This window comes from Tribolium madens, unplaced genomic scaffold (genome assembly GCF_015345945.1).
Source record: "Tribolium madens isolate multiple individuals breed KSU strain unplaced genomic scaffold, Tmad_KSU_1.1 Scaffold_96;HRSCAF=242;Tcas5.2_LG5, whole genome shotgun sequence".
Taxonomy (NCBI): Eukaryota; Metazoa; Arthropoda; class Insecta; order Coleoptera; family Tenebrionidae; genus Tribolium; species Tribolium madens.
The window spans coordinates 15,261,967-15,282,812 of record NW_025401068.1 but is presented as its reverse complement, the minus strand read 5'-3'; the positions used below and the strand labels follow the sequence as shown (position 1 = coordinate 15,282,812).

General features: G+C 31.9%; 1 protein-coding gene across 3 annotated transcripts in view; it reads left to right on the top strand.

Moving 5' to 3' along the window:
* Positions 1–20,846, top strand: part of LOC123013396 (LIM domain transcription factor LMO4-B) — a 189,831-nt gene that overhangs the window by 82,895 nt on the left and 86,090 nt on the right. The window contains exon 1 of one of the 3 annotated variants that reach the window (XM_044411887.1): positions 8,301–8,344. The exons of the other annotated variants lie outside the window; for them this stretch is intronic. The gene's annotated coding sequence lies outside the window, so the exon portion shown is untranslated. Of the gene's footprint in view, positions 1–8,300; positions 8,345–20,846 lie in introns of those variants that run through there. 3 annotated transcript variants of the gene reach the window in all.

Below are 20,846 nucleotides of genomic sequence, written 5' to 3'. Positions count from 1 at the left end.
TACATAAATATCACTATAATGTTAAAATATAGCGTTTAAAAAAATACAGTTGACCTATTCGAGGATTTTTTTGAAAAACGACCACTAACAGTGCTATAAATTTTTTGCGTTACTTTTGGTTCAATCTAAAAATGTACCCATTTTAATTTTTAAGTTTGTTTTGAAATTCATAAACCGCTAAACGAAAATAGAAGATTCATAATATTTACTATTTTTATTTTGGAACTTTTCAGTAAATTAGTTATAAACATGTACTATACAAAACTGCAGAACTATGCCCCACTAAAAATTTTGGGCTCCCTACTTAAAAATTGTTTCTAGTTACGGGCCTGGAGCACAGGTGAAGTTTTGGAGCTAACGATGTTCTTATTTTTTGTCAGGGAGGGTAACTTAATAAGATACACAAAAGTAATACTTGATTATAGGTTGTTAATGATTGTGTACTGCTACCCTCGAAATGATGAAACTAATTGTTGTATTGCAATTTTCCCATGTTTAAAGAAAGCACAAAGAACAGAAATGCACTAGTCATTCGCTTTAATTCGTGTTAACATTTGAATTAACTCTCGTTTTGTTTGTGGGCCCGTGTAAGAGCCTAGAGTTCTTTCGCTCCGCTATCATCGCATATTTTCCTGAGGTATTATTAACAAAACATGTAAAGTTAATTGCTGGTTAATGTAATAAGAAACTCGTTTCGTGATTGTGATTTTGCGGTTCACGTTCGGCCGCTTTCGTCTTTGTCGGCGGATGAAATCGGGAGATATTCCAGGACGTGGTGTATACCCGCGACATGGATGAATGGTCAAGCCTTGTGTTCCCACTTGAATCTGAAACGTTTAATTGCTGCACATAATATCGTTGCCGTGACGTAAATATATAACGTGATGAACTCTCCGTCTGTACCATTAACTCAGCCGCAAACTCCGCCTATTATAAACAGATAATTGCAACATTTTGTTTTCATTTTGTGGCGGAACTTTGCTCGGGGAGTCCTTTATTTCATCAGAGGACCAAGCGACACCACCTTGAAGCAAGGACACTCGTAACCAAACACCGTTGGACCTCCCACACGGCCACTTACAAACTTAAAAGTTTAAATCAGATATTTTCTTATCTTATAGATCCTGGGAGACAACACAAATTAATTAGCGGAAAGATTTTAACCACATCAATGACCAATTTTTTGATAGAGACACAACTCTACATTGAAAAAAAATGTATTTGCCCTAAAATTTATTTTATGATTTTTCCATTCACTACGCTTTCCTTAAAAAGTTTGCTTTTGTTGTAGTTATGATAATAAACCCTATTTCTTGGGTTATCATATTTAAAGAGGTATGGGACTACAGGGTGGATACACAAAATATCCTGTTATCTCTGTTTGTGGGATAGTAGAGCAGATGCTCAACACTATATTCAGCAATCATGGCCACTAAGAACTGAATTTTGTATTGGGAAACTAAACGTTAAAGGTGAACCTATTGCTGAACCTGAAAATGTATTAATGCTGCCTTTGCACATCAAGTTAGGCCTTATGAAACGATTCGTAAAAAAGCTAGATGAAAGATCTGAACCTTTTACATTTTTAAAAAACTTTTTTCCAAAGTTGTCAGAAACCAAGGTAAAGCTGGAATTTTTGTTGATCCACAAATAAAAAAAACTTTTTGTCAGTGAAGAATTTCCAAAATTACTTACCAGTGCTCAACAAAAAAGTTGGAACAGTTTTAAAGGAGTAGTTTTTGGGGTTTTTAGGGAATAACAAAATTGCAAATTACCGAGAGCTAGTTGATAAAATGTTAGAAGACTTTAAAACTATGGACTATGCTCATTTAGATAAATTGGAAGAACAAGAAGAACATTTTCATTAAGACATCATAGACTTCGAACACCGTTATCAGGACCAATATGATGGGGGACTACATTTGGAGTTTAGTGAGACAAAGTACTTATAAACATGAAAGAAAAATAGGGTTCACTTTTAAACTTTTTTCTAGTATTTTGTATTTTTTTGTAATCTAATATGATATTAAAAGCTGATAAAAATTTATACATAAATATATTTGTTTCGATTTTTTTACAAATAAAAATCTAAACTATGAATTTTCTAAAATATTGATCAACCGTTCTCCTGGATACAAAAGCAAACTTTTTCAGGCCATATGTATTTTTTTGTTTAACTTATCGATAAATCTATCAAAATTTCATAATCTATTATCAAAGTCAAAATTCGTGTGAAGTTTCATTCACAAAATATTAGAAACTAGTTTTTGTCTTTAAATTCCTACAATTTTAACGCGTTGCTAATGTTTGTTTTAATCGTTCATTAGTGTGAAACTTTTATATCATGAATATGAGCAAAGTTGACTTATTAATGAATATTTGGATACTTGACTAAGACTACAGAGATGTGATGTTTGTTTATTCTTCTGTTATTATGAAATCGCAGTGGACAGTATTTGGGTTGTATGAAAAGGAATTAAAACGGACATAATAAGTTACTATGTATTTATTTTTGATTTTCGATTTAAAATTTTTATAAAAAAACAACAAATACGTAGTATACAGTATAATAACGGCTGTGCTGGCTAAACCCCACATTAGAAGTATTGGGATTCTAACAGTGATATTTATCTAAAATTTTGCTTATAGCCATATGAAATATTTAGACTTTAATTAATTTGTTTTTAATTTGCATCTTCTTCTCCAAAAATCGATAACTCTACCATTTTTAATTATTTTCAAATCGTATTTGGGCATATGAAGACGAAAGGTTAGATGTTTTCTTTCGTGTATTTATAATTGGAAAAAAAATTAACAAACCTCCAAAATTTAAGGTTACGTTTGGGAATCTTCAATTACCCGTAACCGTTTTTTTTTCAAATGGAAGGCCCAATTTCTTCTTTGTAAAATGAAAGAGAATTTAATTCTGCGTCGATCTATATCAACTTCCCTATACCTAAATTCAATGATTTCCAAGTTATTTCAACTTTTTTTACAATGGAAGAAATTTATTACTATCTATGGTAGTTTGACATGGAAATATTTCTCACTGAAAAAACGCCAAGTTTTTTTGACAATTGTGTTATTTTTTCGTAAATACAAATTAAATTTTTTAATCTAAATTTGAATAACTTTGATATTCTATTTTTTTTTTATTATTATGACAACCTATGCTAAAGTAGCTATGGCTAATGAATTTCTCACAATATCAAAGGAAGTTACTATAACTTAAAAACTATCAAACATAGGTATAGGGAATGTTATACAGTTTCAAGCAGAAATAAATTCTCCTCCATTGTGAAGAAGTGAAGAAGTGAAGAAAAAAATTGGGGTGTTTCATTTAGAAAAATTGAGTTAAGGGTATTTGATGTTTCCTAACGTAACCTTACATTTTGGCGGGTTGTAAATTATTTCTCCAATTCTGAATACACCAAAGGAAAGATCTAAATTTTAAAAAGGTCTACATATTTCGAAAACGGTTAAACTTAAGTATAGGGAAGGCTAATGAAAACTCTCTCTAAATCACTTGAGTAATCCAAAAACGCAATAAAAAACATAACTTTCTAAAAACAGGAAGTCTATTTAAACTGAAATACAATGTTTTGATAAATGTAATATGTATTCACGTTGGATGCATAGTAGGTTCCTCTGCTAAATACATTATGCATGTAGAAATTCACGCGGATCTTGAACCGTCGATAAGCATAAAGAGGCAACAAGTTATCCAGAAATCTATTGTTTTTTGCAATTTTTCTAAACACTTGAAATTCCGAGGTTAATTTCCGTAAAGTGTGGAGGTTAATGACTTAATGTTAGACAATATCTGTGAGATTTTACGCTGAGTGGTTTATAACCGACCAGCAAGGTGCACTATTATTTTTCGCTTGACAAAATCCTCTCGGATTATAACCGATAAAATGTTCAAAAAGCGTGGGATGACTAAATAATATATTTTAATATCACGGTGTGCAGTTGTCACGGTACGACTTTCCGGCTTCAATTGCGCAACTAATGCCACAACACTTTATTCAGTGTCGAATTTCGAGGATCGTGTGAAAAATTCGCCACGCGACAACCCGAGTGGAAGAAGAGTTAACCGATCTACTCAAGTCTGCTTTTAAAATCTCTTAACGCATTTAGCAAATACCCCAGTCTCGGCGCTAAGCGTCGAGCAAATACCGTCAAGAGCTGCCTTCGTTTTGCGTATAATCAGACTATTGTCCTGTAGTATGAAAATACAAAATTTAATTTAGTTTTATATACGAGACTCGTGTTACGTTATGTGTGTACATGTCAGGTTCTATATGTTTCATTTATGGCGGCGAGTCCGCCAATAGTGCGATGACACCCTTAATGAAATCAAAACGGCGGGGGACGCAATCAAAATAAATTGGCCCGGCATGGTCGCTCAACGTTTTGTTCAAATTGGAATTTTATTTGGTGTATGGATTGCAGGAATATTGGGCTTAAGTGCGGCCTGGTGTTAGTTATGTGTCGCGATTTTTTACCAAACATTTAATTCGTCTACCGAATGACCAAAGTGTGCAGGTCAACGGATTGGTTAATTAAAACAGGTGCTCCAAATGGGTGGATTTCGAAGCTGCTAATTCATTTAAACTGGTTCTTTATAATACAAACTGCTACAAGGACCAGCAGATGACGGAAATTTACGATCTTTTAAAGAATCTACTCATAGCTCTCTTAACAAATAAAAATGTTGTTTTTTATTTTAAGACTGAAATGTTTGATATGTATAATATCAATTACTTTTTACCATTCTAGTATGAAAATTTTGATCATGCACACTGCTCCAAGAAAATTTTCCTAAATTTTTTGGTGATTTTTGAAAGACCATCGAAAAATGGTCGTATCTAGATTAAAAAAAAAAAACATTCTGAAGCTTTAAGTTTCTAGTTTTGAGATTTTTTGGCAAATATTTTTTCTGTGTTACGGTTATCACGTAATTCTAATAGCGCGAGAAAAAAAAATTTTTTTCAGCTTTCTTTTACAATTCTGCATTAGTTAATTTGAAAAAAAAAGTCGAAAAAAATTCAAAAAAACGTTTGATTTTTTTTTCCAAAAATTAATCAGTAGGTACTGTTTCTTGAAGTTAAATGTTTTTACAAATTTTCAAAAAATAATCAAAAAACAAATTTTGTTTAATTTTTTTATTTTTAGCAAATAACTAATGCAAAATTGTAAACAAGTCGAAAAAAATGTTTTTTTTTTTTTTAATTTTGATGAAGATTAGGCAATATTCAGAAACAAAATATGTGCAATTGTTTCTTTAGTTCTTTTGCAAAACTTTGATCAATCGGTTCGAGGACTTTAAGCTGTAAAAACACGTAAAAAAATTAGTTCCCCATCAATATTAGTGAATAAAAAAGTAAAAAGTTACTTTTTTCTCTTTTCTTTAAATTATTGTTAAAGGTGACAAAAAAATTATTTTCCAAAAAAATCATAAAAGGTTCTTATAAGACATTTATTCCAGTTTTTGACACTTCCCTTATATTCTTTGTGTGGTCATTGGTTGCTGAGATATCAATGATCCTTTTTCATTTAAAGTCAGATATCTCAGCGACAAATTAACGTTAAAAGAATATGAAAAAAGGTAAACAAACATACTATCCGGCCTATGAATTGACTTAACTAAGAAAAAAATCTCCACGTCTGTGGACCAAAAACAAAACCATAAAAATTTAGAATTTTCTTTTCTTGCACTATTTCTTAGAATTGCGTGATAACCGTAGCAAAGAAATAAATATTTGCCAAAAGATTTCAAAACTAGAAACGTAAAGCTACAAAATGTTTTTTTTTTTAAATCCAGATACAGTTGGAGACAAAATACTTTGATCGTCACTTTTTTGACACTGTAATGTAATTCAAGCTTTAACGTTAAAATGAATGACAATTTCAAATTAATGACAACTATTATATTTTCCTATCAAAAATATGTACAACTTGTCAACTATGATTGACAGTAGATAAAAATAAGGTTAACAGTCCTAAAGGATGCTTTACGACCAAAGTATTTTGTCTCCAACTGTACGACCATTTTTCGATGAGTTACAGCCTTTCAAAAATCACCAAAAAAATTGGAAATATTTTTTGTTCCTTTAATTTTTTGTAGTAGTATATTTTCATATTGAAATATTGAAAAAATCTTAGAAGTTTCGATCGCGAGTTTTTGGCAGCTTTTGTGTCCCTAAAGATTAATGAAAATATTCTTACATGTCTTAAATGTTCTACTCGAATATGGAATTACTTATTCGCACTTAGTCAATAAACTGCGTCTATTTTATTTAAACAATTTGAAGTAATGGTAATGACGTTGGTACTATCATCGTTATTATTATGGAAATTGCTTCAATCGCTATTTTTGTCAGGTTAATTACGTATTTATGAGCTAACAGGATTTTTTACTTTTATGAATCGACATCAAATCATACGAAATTACATTCTTACAATAATTCCGAATGATATTTTATCCTTACCTTTGTATTGAACAACTTTTGTAATTTATATAATTTGTAATAGGTGCATAATTCAAGCATTTTTTCTAAATCCGCTTGTGGTTAAAGAGTCATAAATTAGCATTTGTTTAAACGACTGTTTTATTTAGTCGTATTATCGGTTTGTCGGATAATTGTTTTCTAATCAGCCCTCGTATAAATAAATATTTTCGGGTTTCGGCAGGGACCTTGGAAATAATACGAAGTCTGTGTGTGGCACAGACTGCGAAGATCGCATGCAGACGGTCAACTTCTTCATATTACATGGTACACTCTGTGTGTGTTCATGTGTTATACGGTATTGAATTTATGAGATGGTTTAATATGAGGTGGCCTGTGAAATTACAGCCGATTATCCATTTTTCTCTTCATTCGGCATCACGAAATTGACCTGATTTGCACGCAACTTGTGCCACATCTTTAAATCAGCCAACAAGCTATTTTAGAAGGCATTTCTTAAATTATTTGGGAACTGTAAACAAATTAACAAATTTTTAGGAATTACGTGAATTTGTATAGCAATAAAAAGTTTTTGCAAAATTCTAGTGTTACAGTGGTACAAAATTGGCTATAACGAGTAAATCGTCTAGTCCCTTGCCGTTTTGTATACTACTCTATGTAAAATTCTTCCTCTATTGTGAGTATTTTTCTGGAATTGAGGTGAATATAACAAAACTTTTATTCTGTCCAAGATCGGTAAAATTTTGAGAAATTTCGGAAACAGATCGGTTATAACGAGAGTTTCTAGAAGAAATAAAAATTTTGCGAGTCTCCATTACGTATTGTGTACCAGAATTTTATTGGAAATGTTGTTTTTGCGCGCTAATGGTCTTATTTTTCTCACTTTCTCAGTCTTGAATAACTTTTCAAGCAGAGAACACTTCGTATTTCTGTATCAATATGTCGTCCTCGAAAAGAAAAACGTTTTCTATCAAAGAAAAAATATCAATAATAACAGAGTTTGAAAGTGGTAAAAACAAGCTGTAATCTGCAAAGAGAAAAATTTAGCCAATTCTACATTAGCAACAATTTTAAAAGATTACGAGTTCAACTGGTGAATTTTCGTCAAAAGTGAAGAAGTACAAACTGCTAAAAATGGTAAATTAGATAAAGCCGTTCTTAAATGGTTCAAAGTGAGTCGCGAATCCAATGTGCCCATAAGTGTGGCCAAGTTAAAAGAAAAAGTAGAACAATTTGCAGAAAAAATTGGGGATTCTCTAGAGATGAAATTTTTTGTTATTGGGTGCTTCCACCTAACCACGATGTCTTTTAAAATAGCCTTGTAAAATTGGAAAGTGCAATTGATAAGATAAAAATGCTTCATTACAAAAAACAAACAAAAATTACAGATTTTTTCTTAAATATTATTTTAAACTTCTTTAATATTCGTATTTAATAAAATAATTTGCATAGTACATGTTTAAAAACTTTTATTATCCGAAAATCGGTTCTAACGAGCAAATACGTTGGCCCCTTGAGTTCTCGTTATAGAGGGGCTCTATTGTATTTTAATAACCAGTTAGCAATATTGTCGTTCCTTATTTTTTTTTGAGTTTTAACAGTTTTTTTTGAGTAGTTTACAGGAAACCATTCTACTTTATTTTTCGTCAGCAATAAATCGTAATTAGGTACGTTAACACTAGAGTTTAAGTGACGACCTTGTGTACACGCTACAAAAAAAACTATTCTGCATTAACGATTTTATGTTCGTTAATGTGACATAAGTCAATTATTAAAATAGATTTCAATTAATTTACAACAATTTAATGTTTTTCTTTTGTGTTTCAGGTTCGTGCATTTGTTCTTTTCCTAATCTTGACTGGAATCCATAGGTATGTTGTGATTAGATTGTAGGTTTTCTATCGGTTTTAAGTTCGTTTCAAACGTAGATAGTTTTTTCACTCTTTGTAGCGCAGTATAAAATCTCTACTCCAAGTGAGTGTTTTGAAGTTTAGATATTGAAGTTGGCTATCGCATATTTAGATTTGATTAGTTTCTCGTACATAAACATACGTATTTCCGAGCATTCCGAGCGAAGCATATAATTCTCCGGTGTTGGGGTGCGTAGGGAGGGTTCCAGGTCCGGCGTCGGCCGGAATTATCTACGCGTTATTTTTCTACGTAGGGTGAAATGTAAATGAAAGTCCAATCTCTCGACACGCGAGAATAACGAAGGAAATGAGAACGCGTAGGAATAGGGGGGGTTATTAATTAAGCAGAAGCCTAATCAAGACCGGGTTGGAACGGCTCGTACATATGGAACCCCAGTCGGGAACAGCTGTTGGCCCACACCCCGTGGTCCCCCCACTTACCACGCCACTCTTATAATTAGCTGACCGCCCTGCGAATACTCCAAACGGTCCGACTTTCTAATATAATTAAATTACACAAAACTGTATCTGATTGCGCGGCCCCCGCCGCCGCTGCTCGTTACATTAGCGGAATTATGGAGGCGATTAGTGCGGCAGACATTTTTAATTAAACCTACTTGGCTTTATACTTAAATTGGACAGAGAATGCAGTCTATATGTTTACTGCTTAACGCTTATATTGCAACGACAACGTATCCATCGCCGACAAAGCTGTGCTAGTTCATGTAATGCACCAAAGTAATGACCTGACCTCGAAAGATGACGAACAAAACCAGATTTCTTCTCCAAGAAATCTACAACTTTTTTAAACTACATTTTGTAAATAAACTAAACTTTTCTTGCCAAAGGAGAATTTAGAAAATGCATCAATTTTAAGCTCATTTCAATAAATTACACAAAATTATTTCCGATCTTCATAAACCCTTCTTGTATCTTTTGCAAAATAACGTTTTTTTGTATAAGCACCGTTTTTTATTAAAATTTTTCTAGTAACAAACCCATTTTTGTTCACAACATTGTAAAGTCTGTTTTTTCTTTAAGTGTAAATCGTCGTCTGCGTTGATTGACAGTAATAAAAGTCTGGGCAATGCCAAAAAATGGCCGTTGGGGGAGCGACGAGCCTGTAGTCTAATGGAATTGTACATTTTGGTTTGAAACCTTGATAAATTTTTGAATACAAAAATTTACTTTTGTGTTTTTTTCTAAGAACTAGACTAAAAACATCAAAAATTAAAACATTTTATACGCAAATATAATTTTATTTATTTACAAAAATTAAGATTTACATTTGGGTTAGATAGTTATTTTTAATCTTTACAAATTTACAAGAGCATTAACATATTACAATAACTCTTTATTATAAGTTCAATACTTCAAATAAAAAACACTAGGATTAATTTTATTCTCTACCATTTTTCTGTTTTGAGAAAACCACGATCCTGAAACAAATTAAAAAATTAAGTAAAGTAAGTAAAAATAAAAAAGTTCTAAAATAAAGGTTCTAAGTCCTTTGCATCTGACTCAATTTTCACTACACAATGTTGACCTTTACTGTAATTGTCAATTTTTTCTTGTATTCTCTTTAGTTTTTCAAGTTTATTTTCATACAGCTTATTCAACTTTTGAAATCTTACATTTGCTTCCTGTAACTTTTTTTCTAAATTTTGAATTTTATCTAGTAAGACAAATTTTTCTGCCGAACTTATTGCATCTGAAACATTTTTTAAATCAAAATCATGAGTATCACCTACTTTTAAATCGCTTTGTTGATCAAAATCAAATCGAAATGGATTTGAAATCGTATAGTTTTTGTCAAATGACTCTGGAGATTGGAGACACGGTGCAGGCGTTTCTAACGGCTTAAGTTCTGAATTAATGAAAGTGGTAGAGATTACCTGAAAACGAGTAATTCTTTTATAATTCAAGAGCAAGGATGGAACTGCATTTGGTAACAATTTTTTGTTTTTATAATAGCTCGTTATTTCAATGTGTTTTCCACAAATCATGGAATATGGGGGTATATTGCCGCTGGTACCAAATATTCTCTTAAGCCATTCGTTTTTTTTTTTTATTTCTACTTTTTGGAAATTGATGTAAAATAACACCCTCTTTCTCCGCTTGCCCACAGTTTGGAACACAGCAAGTTCGGATACTTGGCATTTTAAAAATTATAATGTTACGTCTGAAAGATATTGATACTGCGCTTCTTAAGCTAAAAAAATGTATTAGTTGTATGACAGATCAATATTTTATTAAACGTGTCAACAATTGTGACATTTAATTTCCTGCAAATTTTCAAATTTTACGAATTACAGTTTCCTTCGGAGTATAACGCGCGCGTCATCTACCGGAATTTACGATTTTGACAAGTTCAGGATTTTGTCCTATTGCCCAGACTTTATTTACTGTCAATCAACGCAGACGACGGTGTAAATTATCAAGTCCAAATTTTGGTGAAAAAATTGGTAGTTTGTTTCCATAGCCCTAAATTTTGTTTTATCTTTGTTTTTGTCTCTAGAAATTTTGTTAAAAAATTGAGATGTCAAAATTTTGACTTTTATGAATCTTGTGTTTGTTTGCTCTTTGAAAGTGCTATCATTGAATACCTGAGGACAGACATCAATCATTACCTAAGGTCTAAAGACAGAATTCAGTGCTAATAATTTTGATAGTAACACACCAAAAGTAAGTACAATGTTTTGGACAAAAATGAGGTTCTTGCTACAAAAACTTTGAAGAAAAAGGATGTATATACAAAAAAAGTTATTTAGCAAAAGATACAAGTAGGTATTATGATGATTGGCAATAAATTTTGTGTAATTTAATGAAATGAGCTCAAAGTTGATGCATTTTATAAATTCTTCTTCAGCTTTAGTTTCAAAATTGTTACTTTTTTAACTCGTTCCTCAAAAACGATGCACAAGACACTAATTTAATTGCGTTCTTTCCGAGCTTCTTTCTCATTCATGTTGATTTTGTATTCTTGTAAATTTCTTGTTAAAAATTGAGAATGTTTAGCAAACCTGCATTACAAATTGCGTCTACATTTTGACGGGCCCTTTTTCTAACTTCCTGCTTGCGAACTATTTGTTTCCAAATTTCTAAAAACTGGTATCGGAACCGAATTTGTTCCTTTTTTGGTGTTTCGTCTCTAAATTTTTTTAGACGATTTCTTGTGTTGACGTTTAATGACATTGTTTTCAAATTAATTTAAAAAAAACTGGAACTGCCAACTTCCTTTATTAAAATTACCATGAATGAGGCTGTTTGGCATTTCTATTAGAAAAAACAGACTTTTCATAAGAAAGATCTCTAGTTGCAATCTTCTAAGATTTTGAAAATTATCTCAAAACTAGCTTATTTCGTTTTTTTTTTAATGAATTGATTACTATTTTAGTTTCAACGAATTTTTGTTTGTTTCTTAGTTTCTTTGAATGTAAGTAAGATTTAGGCAACTGTGACAGCTGTTCTAACGCAACTGTTTATGAGCAATGTTACTTAGCCGGCTTATCTTGAATAGATAATTTGTTAAAACTACTAAAAGCACTATGGAGTGGGGTGACGAGTGAGTGTGAATGGCAAGGAATGACCTTTAAAAATGATGGGTGGCTAATAAAAAATTTAGAAACTTTTTTGTATAACAGTTGGTAAAGCTAGAAAGGTCGCCATAAATAAAGGTATTTAAAACAAAAAGTCTTTTAGGAGTGGTGTTCCACTTCTTCTTCAATTTCTATCACTTTTCTCTACAAATAGCTAATCCCAAAGACGGAATAACTAACAAAGCGATGTCTATTCGTCAATTTTTTCGATTGTTGAGAAGGGTGTGGGAGTTTTAAGCCGTCGTTTAGGTCCCAGCATGAGGTCAATCGGTCTTTACTAGTGGAACCCGGACCGTCACGGCAAGATGATTGATAATCACCTGGCCTAACCGCTGCTGACGTCACTTCATTAACTTCACGTAATGAAATACCGTGGTTTTACTAATTGAATGTCCATGTAAAGCATAATAGGATTCCCATATCAAGTTGATGTGGAAACTTGATTAAATTAATATTATCAGACTAGAACATGTGGCCAACTATGCGCCGAAACAGCCGTGCTTTACCAGGAGAAAGCGAACAAACATCGGTTTTTAATTACAGGCGAACTAGCTTCTCCGAAGATGATGTTAAAGATTCCTAGGTCGAAACAGTTTGTACCGGCGTATTCTCAATATCTCAATCAATATCTCAAAAACTATGTTAGAGTATTTTAGCTTGTTGCATCGTGTTCAGCGCGTAATTTTACGTCTAGAAAACCATATTTTAAGCGTTTTTACGACTTAAGGTAAATTCACTATTTTTACGATTTTACTACCGCTCACCTTCGAAAACTCAAAAAATTCAAATTTTTTTAAACTTGACCCAATAACATTTTATGCACTTTTTTGAGTCTTTAATATCTCTAGAAATGTAAAGTTGAAATTTTTTTTGATTTTTGTCGAGATTTTGGTCGATTTTTGGCACCCCGAGCGGTCTAATGGCAATAACTCTGGACTTATTAGAAATAACCTCCTATATTTGGCACCGTTGGATAGAAAATTGAATTTTCTATCATATATTAAAAATTTCAGTGCTCTACGATGAATAGTTATCGAGAAAATTTCTGATAAAGTCAAAAATATCGAGAATTTAAATCCGACTATAACTTCAAAACTACTACGAATTTTGCAGTTTAATTGACGCCAATCGATTCCCCGGAACATTTTACATCGGTTTAGGTCAAAATATTATGTCATTGAGACACAGTTTTGCCGCAATTTACAAAATAAAAAAAAGTAAAAATTTGTRAACACCCCCCCTTAAAATCTAGTGTTTTTGAACATGTCTCAGATTCGATTTAAACCTATCTTATCCGATAGATTTTGACGCGCTAATTACGAATTTACCAACCACATTGGGCTATCTCCTTTAGTTTCGCCGTAATCGGCGTTTAAAAATTCAATTTTTTTTTTGCGAGATATCGACTTGGCTTTAGTCTCAATCGATAGATTTTCTTACGCTGATTACGATGGAGTTGGACTGATTGCTCTAAGTCTAATAGTTTGGCCGTAATCGCCGTTCAAAAAGTGAAAATTGTCAAAATTGTGAAACTTTAAACGCGTTTTTCTACGAAACTATAGAACTTAGAGCAAAGGGGTAAAAACCATTAAAATTAGCTTAAAATTGTCTATTTACTGGCGCAAACCGGAAGTCGCTCCGGGTTATGGTTCCGGGTACAAAGGCATTTTTAGTTTTTTCAAAAAAAAAATCATATCTCAAAAACTATGAGTCCTAGGTCAAAACGATGTTATCGGGCGGTTAATTTTACATATAGTACTAGTTTTTCATAAGAATCAAAAAATTTAGATTTTTGGTTAAAATCGGATATAGTGCTTATAGTTTTACCCTTATTCTTAACTTTATTACTCAATATCTCAAAAACTATGCATCGTAGAGTATTCTAACTAGTTGAATCGTGTTCAGCGAGTAATTTTACGTCAAGAAAACCATATTTCAACCGTTTTTACGACTTAAGATAAATTGACTATTTTGACGATTTTACTACGGCTCACCTTCAAAAACTCAAAAAATTCAAAATTTTTGAAACTAGACCCAATGTCGTTTTCTGCATTTATTTGAGTCCTTAAGACCTCTAGAAAGGTAAAAAACGTAAAATAGATCAATTTTAAAGATAATTTTTTTTTGATTTTTGTCGAGATTTGGTCGATTTTTGGCACCCGGAGCAGTCTAATGGCAATAATTCCGGACTTATTAGAGATAACCTCTTATATTTGGTACCGTTGGATAGAAAATTGAATTTTCTATTATATACTAAAAATTTCAGTGCTCTACYATGAATAGTTATCGAGAAAATTTCTGATAAATTCAAAAATATCGAGAATTTAAATCCGACTATAACTTCAAAACTACTACGAATTTTGCAATTTAATTTACGCCAATCGATTCCCCGGAACATTTTACATAGGTTTAGGTCAAAATATTATGTGATTGAGACACAGTTTTGCCGCAATTTGCAAAATAAAAAAAACGAAAAAATTGTTAACACCCCCCCCTTAAAAACTAGTGTTCTTAAACATGTCTCAGATTCAATTTAAACCTATCTTATCCGATAGATTTTGACGCGCTAATTACGAATTTACCAACCACATTGGGCTATCTCCTTTAGTTTCGCCGTAATCGGCGTTTAAAAATTGAAATTTTTTTTGCGAGATATCGACTTGGCTTTGGCCTCAGTCGATAGATTTTCTTACGCTGATTACGATGGAGTTGGACTGATTGCTCTAAGTCTAATAGTTTGGCCGTAATCGCCGTTCAAAAAGTGAAAATTATCAAAATTGTGAAATTTTAAACGCGTTTTTCTACGAAACTATAAGATTTAGAGCAAAGAGCTAAAAAACATTAAAAGTAGCTTGAAATTATCTATTTATTGGCGCAAACCGGAAGTCGCTCCGGGTTATGGTTCCGGGTACAAAGGCATTTTTAGTTTTTTCAAAAAAAAAAATCATATCTCAAAAACTATGAGTCTTAGGTCAACAGGGTTTATACAGGCGTGTTCTCCGGTTAATTTTACATGTAGTACTAGTTTTTCATAAGAATAAAAAAATGTTGATTTTTGGTCAAAATCGCTTATACTTTTACCCTTATTCTTACAATATCTCAAAAACTATGCATCGTAGAGTATTTTAACTTGTTGCATCGTGTTCAGCGCGTAATTTTACGTCTGAAAAATCATATTTCAAGCGTTTTTACGACTTAAGGTAAATTGACTATTTTTACGATTTTACTACCGCTCATCTTCAAAAATTCAAAAAATTCAAAATTTTTGAAACTTGACCCAATAACATTTTATGCACTTATTTGAGTCTTTAAGACCTCTAGAAATTTAAAAAAAACGTAAAATAGATCAATTTTAAAGTTGAAGATTTTTTTGATTTTTGTCGAGATTTTGGTCGATTTTTGGCACCCGGAGCAGTCTAATGGCAATAACTCCGGACTTATTAGAGATAACCTCTTACATTTAGTACCGTTGGATAGAAAATTGAAAGTTTAGTGCTCTACGATGAATAGTTATCGAGAAAATTTCATCGGAACATTTTACATATGTCTACATCAAAATATTATATTAAATCATTGCGATACAATTTACAAAATAAAAAAAGTAAAATTTGTTAACACCTCACCATATCTGTTTCTAATTTAGTTACAAGCTTTTCGAAATCAGAATGTCAATCCTTCGTGCACGACTCCACCTCGTTTAGTCCGGCGATTAAACATCTAGCACTCCTAGCTGAACAACTCCTTTATTTATAGCCAGGTTTAATGAAGTTATCAACCAATAGTCAACCAATGCAAATGAAGCGTATACCGCGCTACGAGCAATGAGAACTGGAGGTGTGAAGGGTTGTGTTGTCGATTGAAAAGTGCCATCACCCGCACTGTTTTTATTGAACTGTATAATGAACTGGTCTGTCTACAATTAGAATGTGATTCTTTCACGTAAGTTTAAATGTTACTATGGTAGATTCTCACTACCAAGCCACTCGGGGACAGGTTCGTGAGAAGTCCGTGTTCCCTGCAGATTGCCTTATCTTGTTTCTGTTGTGTTATAGCGACCCGTTTACTTATGCGATGTTCTTTGTGCTCTTTATAGACAACACGTTTTACACTTGAACATTATGAGTCCGGAAGAAAACTAAAATATTTGACTTTCAGTTATCAATTAAACAATATTGTTTCGAAAAAAGCACCTAAACTTTAAAGAGAAAGGAAGACTTTCAAAAATTCAGAATATGAATACTAATTTGAATATTTTGTCTATTTTTTTCAAAACGTGCTTCCAAGAATTGAATAATTCTTATTTTTAATTTAATCTAAAATGTAGGTAACTTAGAAGGTGGGGGGAATTCAAATAAGTAGTATTAATAAAATTACCTCAAGATAAAAATTATGATTTTAATACAAATTTTCTGAATTTAAAATTAAGGGAAACTACTATTATTAAGCACTAGAAAATAGACCTTTACACAAAAAACTGACTAAATCACTCGTGTGAAACAGCAGAAATATGATTATGTTGCAAAAAAAATCTGGAATTTTTCTGAACTGTATAAAATTAAAATACTGATTATTTATTTTGCTAACTGGCGTAAGCCCAGAAATGGAGAAGATGGTTTTTAATGCACCATAGAGAGTAGTAGTGTAGATTAGTGTTTGTAATCAAAATAGCGGGGAGGGACTGCTGAATAAAAAGATTAAATTGTGGTCGGGTTCAAGTAAAATAGCTATAATCTTAATTAAAAACTAAATGAGTTTCAACCAATAATTTTCATAAAACTTATTTATTTTCGTGCAAAATTTAATTATTAATTGCGTTTTTAAATAACACTGTAGGCAGATAATGCGGCACTCGGCTCTGTATCGATTTCATAAACATAATTACCCGTCAAACGCAATTTGGTATATTTGACAGCTAATTAAAAATCTGATTTCGGGGAAAAATATGGCCATTGCTTAACTCGAAGCTAATGCGATTAATTAGTTTTTGTGTACAGAGAACATAATAATAACGAATTAATTAATGGTATCGGTTTTCCGTCTCTTCGGGTTTTGTCTTTTTAAACTGTTTCTAATGATTAAGTAATTGCTGCTTTTGTCGGAAGATTTAAAAAAAAATATAATATAAAAAATGTGAACGTATTTTCAGAACGAAATTTTCTTTTGTTTTTGAGTTATGCGATTTCTTTTGTCAAAATTGCAATTTATTTGATTTTTTTTTAATTAAATATAAAGCAGGTAGTTGTAATCTTTAGAGTATAGCTGTTGATTTTATAGTGGGTTGCCATTTAAAAAAATAAAATTTTGTGTAGAACTCAAAAACAAGGAAATTTCGAAAAATTTTATTCTTGTTAAATCATCACATTTCAATAGTACTTTATCACTCATCAATTAGTTTTTTTCAAAAAATAAATAGTTTAATCAAAAAACGTTTGGTTCCATACTTTTTATTCACCTGGTATGTATTTTATTGTTTAATAGCAGAAGTAACAGCATAAAAAATACTTCTTAAAAAATGTCATTTACGAAGTGCGGTTCTGTAATTCTCTAAATTGCTATAATTTAAATATCATTAACGTAGATTATTCACCTCAAATAGAAATACGTTAAAAATATAGTGATTATACAAGAGGCAAAGTTAAATTATATATTTTACTGCACAAAATGCTGGAAGCACCACTCTTTACACTTTCTTGTCACCTGATTTTGTAAAAATTAGTGGAAATCTGTTTCAGCGTTTTTTTAATTAATAAAGCAAAAGTATCTAAAAATTAATTGGTAACATAAAGTTTTTTTTTTTTTTTGGTTAATCAGAAGTTTTATAAACCTCTAAACTCAATTACTTGTTATTCATTTGTAATACAACTTATAAATTTATAACTTAGGTAGGTATTTGAAAATTAAATTATGCGAACAGGTGGTTTAGTTCACAGTATAATAGAAACTAAAATTATTACATCACTTTTGAACGGGGAACGTGGTTATCAAGGAAAATATCGGTCAGCGATGAATTTTCCATGATACTTTTTAATTATTTATCCTAAATTACAAAACAATAATCTATCCACTGCAAGTTAGAAAAATCTAATTTGTTTTCTGAGTTGTAACTCAAAATTAAATATTTTGTAGTACTGGTTTCTTGAAGTTGTGTTGTGTAACAAATGATGAATATTTTATTTCTGTGAAGGAGGCTACAGTATAATAAGATTTTCAAAACAAAGCGAACTAGTTAATAAAAGTTTTTCATAAATTTTAGTTAAATTTATATCAAGGCCTGTATTGAGCCTTCACAATCAAGTCTTTTTTCACGTGTTATATTATCTCGGTATTCTGAGTGTTGAGACGAAACAGTTATGGAACTATTACGAGTACAATCCTTTCTGATCATCATGAACTTTTTCTAGTTCAGCTCTATTGTGTTTGAAATAACTTTTCAAAATTACAGTTTTTCATCGAAATTGACATCACCTTTTTTATTCGGAATGCTGCAGTCAACCATTGCACAAGTTTCCAAAGTTTTAGGCGATTAATTTGGGCCCATGCCTGTCGGTGGTCTATTTCTCTCGGTCTTTGACTAGAGCAGCAACCGGCATGTGGCCAATTAAGAATCTAAACAAACCCAAAGAACGTGTCAGTGCGATTTTGACGAGCATGAGAACCCAACGTTAGTCGGGGAGTGCGGGCGGAAAATTGCTATGAATAGTCCCAAACTAGCACTCAACAATGCTAAAATACCTGGTCCCTCTTTTCTCGAGAAGAACCATCTATTAGTAGGGATCTTTTGCACAGAAACATCGATGTTTGGGAATCATTGTGCCGAACTAACACTTCTAATGATGCGTTTTTTCGGGCAAATACTGCCAGAATCCATCCATTTTGTGAATTAGAGATTGGTCGCTGAGGTGACACAATACTCACAAATGACAAGTGAAATACGCAAATGAAGAATTGTCAGATGTGTGAATGGAGGTCATAATGATCACCACCGCACGGCGTGATTGTGTTCATTCTCCAGTATCAGCCGACCTCCGTAATGAGATATTGTCCGGCGTCGGGATCGGCAACGGGAATACAGACCTACCACCCGGAGCACCATTGCCTGGATCGACGTCCTGATACGTGACACGACACCTTTTACACATAAAATGCTCTTTTTATTGTACTATATCTAGCATGGAGCTAAATTTACTAGAAATTGGGATCTTACTTCAACCACTTTTTCTTATTTACAAGTCCCAACGTTTACATTTTACATGATTGTGTTAATTTAAAGAAACTTGCAATAACGTATTACACAGGGCGACAAAAAAAAGTCATGTTGTGACAACTTGACAAATTATATACTCCCTCCGTCCAGAAAGAACTACAACTTAACTTAATTACAATATAATAACGTTTCTCAAAAAAATTTAGGAATCATTTAAGTTATTTAAACTGATGATGATGTCTTGTACATGTTCATAAAGTCCAAAATCAAACTTTATAGAAATTGGAAGCCTATCAACTATGAAGTCTTTGTAAATGGTCTTTTTTCATATGACTTCCATGGTTTGTGAGAAAAAAAAATCTTATTCAAAGTATCAGAATTCAATTCAGAAAAAGCGCCTGATAAATTGCTTGCCTTGTGTTTAGAGTTAAATTAGGCTTTTTACGACTGTTGTTTGCTAAAATATTTTCTTTATCTTCCATTATTTTCTTAGGCCGGAGCTTTATATCAGGTCTTGAAAATTCCTGTTTTTCGATTAATAACTTATCTTCTAAGGAAAACTACGACACTTTTTAGTTGCTGTTGCAGTGAAACAAATCAAATGCACTAGAAAAATTTCAAAAAGTCCACACACTTTGATCTAAATTTTTCTCTAATTTAAATAAATTTGAAATACTTTAACTTTAAAAAATCATTACTCAATAACTATTAGGCCGATTTCCTTCAAATAAAGGGATGGACTTGCCCTTTAGAATGATAACAGTGTTTGAAGAAGTTCGAAGCAATTCGAAGTAATCTGAGAAAAACCCTACAAGTAAAAAATTTTTTCATCACCATCGTGTAGAGCATCTTTTTGTTAGTTGGAATCCAAATTTTTAAAAGAATATAGCGAGTAGTTTTCAAGATATGATTTTTTGAAGTTAAGGTTTGCTAATCAAGCATTGCGCCATATAGGAGAAATGCATGTTAATTTTACTTAAAATTGAATTTTTATAAAAGTATTCGTTTTAAAACTCTTCTTTTGCTTAAAAATGGTCAATTGCATCTTCTTAATTAGGATAAACAAAAACTGTTTGTTTACTTAAAACAAACAAAGAGCACTTGCATACTAATTAAATTAAATAAACATTTTTTTTTGTTCTAAAAATGGCCACTGATCATTGAGCAAAGGGGATTTAAAAGTTTAAGGCACTAGTCCTAAATATAAGGGCAAATCTCATCAAATCCATTCAGATTCCGACTTGTTCACTTTGTTCTAGCTTTCTGAACTTTTTTTTTTTGAAAATGTTCTCAGCAAATGCTTTCTTATCACTATCGAGTGATGTTTAATGCAATAAGTCACCTGATTTATTTTGTGCATTCTACGATTAGCTTCAGTTAACTTGTAGGTAGTAGTCGTTGTGATAACAGTTGCACACGAAGCAACTGACTTATTGCATTCAACATCAGTAGAAAGTGATGAGAAAGCATTTGCTGGGAACATTTTCAAAAAAACTTCAGAAAGCTAGAACAAAGTGAACAAGTCGGAATCTGAATGGGAAGTGATTTGATTTGAAAAAGATTTGCCCTTATATTTTAGGCTAGTGCCTTAAACTTTGAGATCTTCTTTGATCAGTGATCAAAAAAAACCTTTATTTGCTTTAAGTAGAACGCAGGTACT